Source organism: Oryctolagus cuniculus, chromosome 21 (assembly GCF_051225735.1).
Source record: "Oryctolagus cuniculus isolate XC-2025 breed Fujian yellow rabbit chromosome 21, ASM5122573v1, whole genome shotgun sequence".
Taxonomy (NCBI): domain Eukaryota; kingdom Metazoa; phylum Chordata; class Mammalia; order Lagomorpha; family Leporidae; genus Oryctolagus; species Oryctolagus cuniculus.
Window position 1 is genome coordinate 16,933,763 of NC_142887.1, and position 6,699 is coordinate 16,940,461.

Below are 6,699 nucleotides of genomic sequence, written 5' to 3' on the forward strand. Positions count from 1 at the left end.
GGAAGAGCTCTTGGCTTTCTGCCTTTCATATAAGATGAAAATAAAGGAATAATCTTTCAATGATGCTGTGGCTCTGTATTTATTGAGATGGAAACACACCTGTGCCATTCTGGCTGGTGACTCCTCTCTGTAAATTCAACACTGATGTGCCCATGTGAACCTATAGGGAGAACATTCTGGAAGGACAGGTGCCCAATACAATGACAGCAACTATCTCTGGGTGATGGGATTTGGGGTGAAATTTATTTTATTTTATTTTTACTGTTTAGTGCTTTATGTTTTTCTCAGTGACTATTTTTTATTTTTAGAATCATGAAACAAAGTACTTTCTTGAAAACGTTGGTAAAGTTGTGAAAATGTTTTTTACAATACAGGAGAAAACGACGTCCTATGCAAGGTGCTAGGAGTTTGCTATCCTTCACAGCTACTGGCCCGCTTTGTCACTCTGACTCCACCTTAAATGCCACTTTTACCCACAGACTCAGACACCAAGCCCTGGACTTGATTTGGGTGCAAAATTCAAGATGGTACACAGAAGCTCAGTAATCAAGATAAATCTTTTAATGCCATATCCTTTTTGTAAAGATTTATTTATTTATTTGAAAGGCAGAGTTGCACAGAGAGAGAAGGAGAGGCAGACAGGGAGGTCGTCCATCTGCTGGTTCACTCCCCAACTGGCTGCAATGGCCAAAGCTGCACCAATCTGAAGCCAGGAGCCAGGAGCTTCTTCTCGGTCTCCCACGTGGGTGCAGGGGCCCAAGGACTTGGGCCATCTCCTACTGATTTCCCAAGCCATAGCAGAGAGCTGGATCGGAAGAGGAATAGCCGGGACTTGAACTGGCGCCCATATGGGATGCCAGCACTGCAGATGGCGGCCTTACCCTCTATGCCACAGCACCAGCCCCAAATGCCATGTATTTTTTTAAAAAAATCAAAACGAATTACAAAATCCATGATGGACAGAATATTAAAATTTAAGGGACCGGCGCTGTAGTGTAGCGGGCAAAAAGCCACCACCTGCAGTGCCAGCATCCATATGGGTGCCAGTTTGAATCTTGGTTGCTCTACTTCTGATTGAGCTCTCTGCTATGGCCTGGGAAAGCAGTAGAAGATGGCCAAGTCCTTGGGCCCCTGCACCTGCGTGGGAGACCCAGAAGAAGCTCCTGGTTCCTGACTTAGGATTGGCACAGCTCCAGCCTTTGAGGCCATTTGAGGAGTGAACCAGCAGTTGTAAGACCTCTCTCTCTTTCTCTCTCTCTCTCTCTGCCTCTGCCTCTCAAATAAATAAAGTAAAATCTTTTTTTTAAAAAAAAGTATATTAAAATTTAAAATCAAGGTAGAATCTGTGTCACTGATTTTTCTTTTCCCTTCAGTCTTCAGCACGGCTTGGCACAGCTCTGTTACTGAGTTTCTCACCATTTCAAAGGCTAGTATTTTGTTCATCATGGATTTGTTTGGGCATTAATTTTTATTTTGAAAATATTATATTAAAGTACTGCTTATTTTGACATTGAGTTTTTTTTGGCACCCTTTCAATATACCAGAAATCTTTGGACATTTTTAACAACTTCACTAGCATCTATAAATTGTATCAATAAAGCTATTTAAAAATTATTTGTAGGTGCCAAAATTTGCATTTTATGTAATCTTCGTGTGTCACAAACATTCTCAAAAATTTATTTTCATTTATTTGAAAGTCAGAGAGAGAAACATGTTTCATGCTGGTTCACAAGCCCACAAGGCGCCAGGGCCAGGCCAGGCTGAAGCCAGGAGACCAGAAGTCAGGAGGAGTCGCCCACGTGGGTGGCAGGGACCCAACCACTTGCGCCATCACCTGCTTCCTCCCGCGTGTGCACTAGCTCCAGGAGGCTGGGTTGGGAGCGGAGGAGCGTGGACTTGAAGCAGGTGGTGTGGGATGCAGACGTCCGGAGCAGTAGCTCACAGCTACATCGCAACGTCTACCTCTTTTTTTTGAGCTTTTCCCCCTCAATGTTTATAAGTGTGGAAACCATCCTTAGCTTGTGGGCTGCACAGAAACACCCAGCATGGCGCACACACAAAAACAGGCAGCAAATTGGGCTAAGGATGTAGAAGCCTAAGGATGGTTTCCACACTTGTAAACGGTTGGGAGATGAAATCAGAAGAAGAGTATTTTATAATACGTCACTATTATATAAAGTTCAAATTACTACTGACCTCTAAGTTGAGCATGGGACTTTCTTGACTCAACTTGATGAACAATGGATTGAAATTAAAAAATAGATGACCGGCCTTTTTGAAGAATTTTTTTGTAACTCAAAGGTTGAATATGTATTTTCTTTCTTTCTTCCTCCCTCCCTTCATTAACTTCTTCCTTTCTTTTTTCTTAAAGATTTTATTTATTTGTTTATGAGATAGAGTTACAGAGAGGGAAAGACAGAGAGAAAAATCTTCCATCCACTGGTTCACTCCCCAAATGGCTGCAATGGCCGGGGCTGGGCTGATCCAAAGCCAGGAGCTTCTTCTGGGTCTCCCATGTGGGTGCAGGGGCCCAAGGACTTGGACCATCTTCCACTGCTTTTCCTGGCTACAGCAGAGAGCTATATCGGAAGTGGAGCAGCCACGAACCAGCACCCATATGGGATGCGGGCACTGCAGGCGGAGGCTTAGCCTACTACGCCACAGCGCCAGCCCCTCTTCCCTTCCCTTCCCTTCCCTTCCCTTCCCTTCCCTTCCCTTCCCTTCCCTTCCCTTCCCTTCCCTCCCCTCCCCTCCCCTCCCCTCCCCTCCCCTCCCCTCTCCCCTCCCCTCCCCTCCCCTCCCCTCCCCTTCCCTCTCCCCTCTCTTCTCTTCTCTCTTCTCTTCTTTCCATTTCTTTCTTCCTTTCCTTGAGAGACAGAGGGACAGGCAGAGAGAACTCCCATCCGGTGGTTCACTCCCCAAATGCCACGACACCATGTCTTCCAGCAGAAGAAGGGCTAATCCCTCTGGCTTGGGCTGCTTAAGGAGCTATGGGCTCAGCACCTCGCACAGAGGCCCACCTTGGGTGTCCGTATTTCCAGGAATGCCAGGGCTGGGCCAGGTTTCAGGCAGCTTGCCCTGGCAGCCCAGGTCGGTGGAGGGGGCATTGTACCAGCTCAGATCCCACCTACCTTCTGGTTCTCTCCTTGGTCTCTTCCTGCCATGACTGTCCCCTCTCCTTGCTCCCTTTCTCAGCAGAGGTTTTAATGAGTGTCCAAGTGGCCACCACCTAGCAGCTTATCTGCTCCATTACTGCATGACAGGGCTGTAAAAGTGCAGATAACCCCAGCTCCCTGCAGGAGGGCCGCTGCCTTATCAGACGCCGCTGCAATAATTAACCATGCGGGCAAATAAAACCCAATATTGGACAGCGGCTGCCTCCTCTGTGACCCAAAGCTCCTGCTTCAACAGCTGCCCGTTGGCCTGGCTGTTTCCTGATTGCTCCGCCTCCATGTTCCCTTCTGTTTTCCTGAAATGTCCTGTTCCGCCTCCTGTTCCCTTGGGTAGCACCCCCCCCCCCCCGACACACACACCAAAATGTCTAGATTCCCAGCTTTCATTCACCCTCACCCTTGAAAACCTCTCCTCTCCCCTCCCCTCCCCTTCCTCTCCAGCCCGAGGCTTTCACACTCCCCAAGTCTTCTACTTCAATCTGTCAACGTCACTGCATCATTGGTTTGTTGAGGATGAGACGAGATCCCAACTTCATGCCTGACCCACGGTGGGTGCTCACTGGGAAGCTGCCAGCAGCGTGCCAGTTGATGTGTTAAATAGCAGTGCTTAGTGTGGGGTCTTCAAGCCATTCCTAAAAAAGGAATGATAAAAAAAACAGTGCATAGATTTCAATATTTTTTAAAAAGATGTATTTATTTATTTGAAAGGCAGAGCAACAGAGAGAGATGAAGAGACACACACAGAGAGAGAGAGAGAGAGAGAGAGAGAGATCTTCCACTCAATGGTTCACTCCCTCCAAATGGCCACAAGACGCCAAGAACCAGGAACTCCATCCCGATCTGCCACGTGGTTGGAGGCAACGCAAGTACTTGGAGCATCCTCCACTGCTGCCCAGGCACATTAGCAGGAAGCTGGATCGGAAGCAGAGCGGCTGGGACTTGAACCATCTCCCTGATAGGGGACGCCAGGGTCGCAAGTGGCAGCTTAACACACCGCACCACAACCTCAGTCTCTGGATTTCAAACTAGCTGCCCCAGAAGAAGCTTACCTCGGGGCTTTGTTCTTCTTGGGCCTTCGGAAGCCCCTCCCCCATTTGCAGACATGCCCACACCCTGAGAACAGACTCTCTGGTCAGGCTTCGTGACGCAACATGCAGGGAACATCTTGCCATGCCAGTGTGGTTGGCAAGCCATCCACGTGCCCCGCCACCCATCCGGGAGGGCCTCTCTACTGTGCCAAGCGATTCGGGCTCTTCTGTAGGCCTCGGAGACAGTGAGGCTTGAAAACCATAAAAAAAAAAAAACAAAAACACCTAGACTTTGCAAAGCCTTGTCGCTGAATATCTACTCGGCTCCAAGCCCCGTTCTAGCTGTGGGGAGAACACAGGAATGAGAGTAGCACGGCTCCTGTCCTCAGGAAGTGTCACAAAGTTCCAGAGGAAGTCGGGTGCACCATGCAGAAAGCTTGCAGGAACCATCAACCAGTCCGGGTGAAAGGTCCGGTCCCAGAAGCCTCCTGAAGTAGCAGCGCTGGGTGTCTGACGGGAGTGGCCCAGACGTGCAGCAGGGCTGGGGCGGCTCCAGCACGGCCCAAGTGAGCCGAGGGCCCTTGCTAGGGCGGCCCCAGCAGCTTGCTCCTAAGGCGGGACTCGAAAGGCTCCCTGGCTCCTAACTTTCCCCACAGCGAGGGAGGTTTTGCCGTGGAATGAGGGTTCCTTGACACTTTCTGGGTTGTCTTTTCTGCATTCGAATGATAGAGATCATCAAGATGACTTCGCGCGGGGTGGAGAGGTTATCGGGATAAAATGACACTTCGAAAATAGCTGGAGCCCAGTGAGAGCTTACAGTGCCACACGTGAGTGTCCTGGCCAACCTGCTCCCTCCTGTCTGCTCCCCACCTGCAGATAAAAGTGGGGGGGGGTCTCATGGTCATCAAAAAAAAAAGGGAGGGGAGGCGAGAGCTTGGTACAGTGGTTAAGCTGCTGCTTGGGGCACCCACATTCCCTCCTGGAGGGCCTGGGTCAAGCCCTGACTTCACCTCCCACGCATCTTCCTATAATCTGCACCCTGGGAGGCAGTTGATGGCTCATATACTTGGGTCCCTTCCACCCATGTGGGAGACCCGGATTGGATTCTGGGTTCCTGGCTCAGTCCTGGCTGTTGCAAACATTTGGAGAATGAACAAGTAGATGGGAGATCTCTCTTTATCTGTTTCAAATAAATGTTTAAAACTTTTAAAGAATATTTTGTGACACATTAAAGTTACATACAATTCAAATTTCGGTACCCATAAATAATTCTTAAGTAGTTTTATTGAGATAGATCTATAGGCTCTCATCTGTTAAAATATCTAAGTCAAATAAAATACAGATAAATCGAGTTTTCCAATAAGTCTTTGCATGAGCCATAGCCCCCAGTGATCTGTTATTGAAATTTCCTGGACAAGAAGCTTATGCTCGCCTCCAGCATATGTAACAGTTGGGCAAGAGCCTGTTAATCACTCACCTGATGGCCATTCCGCGCAAACCGAATGCCTTTCTCTCCTACTTCCTTAACAGGTTCTGGCATCTTGTTCCTCTGATGATTCCCCATGAGCAATTATTTTTACAGCCACAAGCTTGAAACTCCAAGGAACTGTGTCCCCCCCCCCCCCCCCCAGGCCCTGCCTGCATAAACACTCACAGAGCCAGCGACTGGAGATTCCACCCTGTCGCTCTCTGTGCTAATCCATAATAATTTCTATTTGACTTGGGCATGCATTATGTAATTCGAATTCTGCAAATTTACCTTCCTAATTATGTTCTTCTTTGACTAACACAGAAATTAATTCGCACCGATAGAGTGGTGCCAGGGAGAGGTTTGTAGGTGTTGGGATCATTAGGTAGATAATCCACGCATTGGCAGTCAAGAGTTGTCTATGTATAGCGGCTGAGAAGGTCAACTAGACTGACACTTGGAGCATGGGTAGTGTGTGTGCCTGTGTCCTTATTCTGCTTTAGCCAATCCGGGGAAACTATGCTTATTAAGAACCCCACCTCCCAGTCCTGACTTTCAGACCCATCCTGTCTCTGTTCTGAGAGCTACAAGGTAGCCCCTGGCTTCAAAGACCTATAGATGAGTTAGATTCACAGCTGCACACAGCTGAGTGGATACAGGGGCCTGGGTTTGGCCAAGTGTTAGCAGGACCTCAGCGCCAGGGAGTATGTTCTGAGGTTAGCATATCAGAGACACTGCATTTGCCCCTTCTTTCTGATGCTTGAGTGACTAAATGATCGGATGGCTAGCCAGAGGGGTGGGGGAACTCAGTATACAAGAGGGTGCTGCTCTCCAGTCTCAGTTCTCCAGGGATGGCTGCTCTTTCCTGCTGCTGGACCGTCCAACCGCCTGGATCTCCACTGATTGCCCCTTCTGTTTGGGGTTCACTTGAGCCTTCACTCGTAGTCTCCCCTCCCTCCTGGAGAGGATCCCAGCCTCCCAGTTCAGTTGGGGATTCTTGGCCCTATGAGCCGGGGCCTGGAGTGGCTGC

At 48.9% G+C, this 6,699-nt stretch overlaps 1 long non-coding RNA gene across 1 annotated transcript; it reads right to left on the minus strand.

Annotated features, from left to right (window-relative positions):
* Nucleotides 1-548: 548 nt before the first annotated feature.
* LOC127484713 (uncharacterized) lies at nt 549-3,266 on the minus strand. Its single transcript, XR_007911909.3, has 2 exons — nt 3,132-3,266; nt 549-805 (listed from the first exon to the last, which is right to left on the minus strand). It is a non-coding gene; the product is annotated as an uncharacterized LOC127484713 (long non-coding RNA).
* Nucleotides 3,267-6,699: the final 3,433 nt, after the last annotated feature.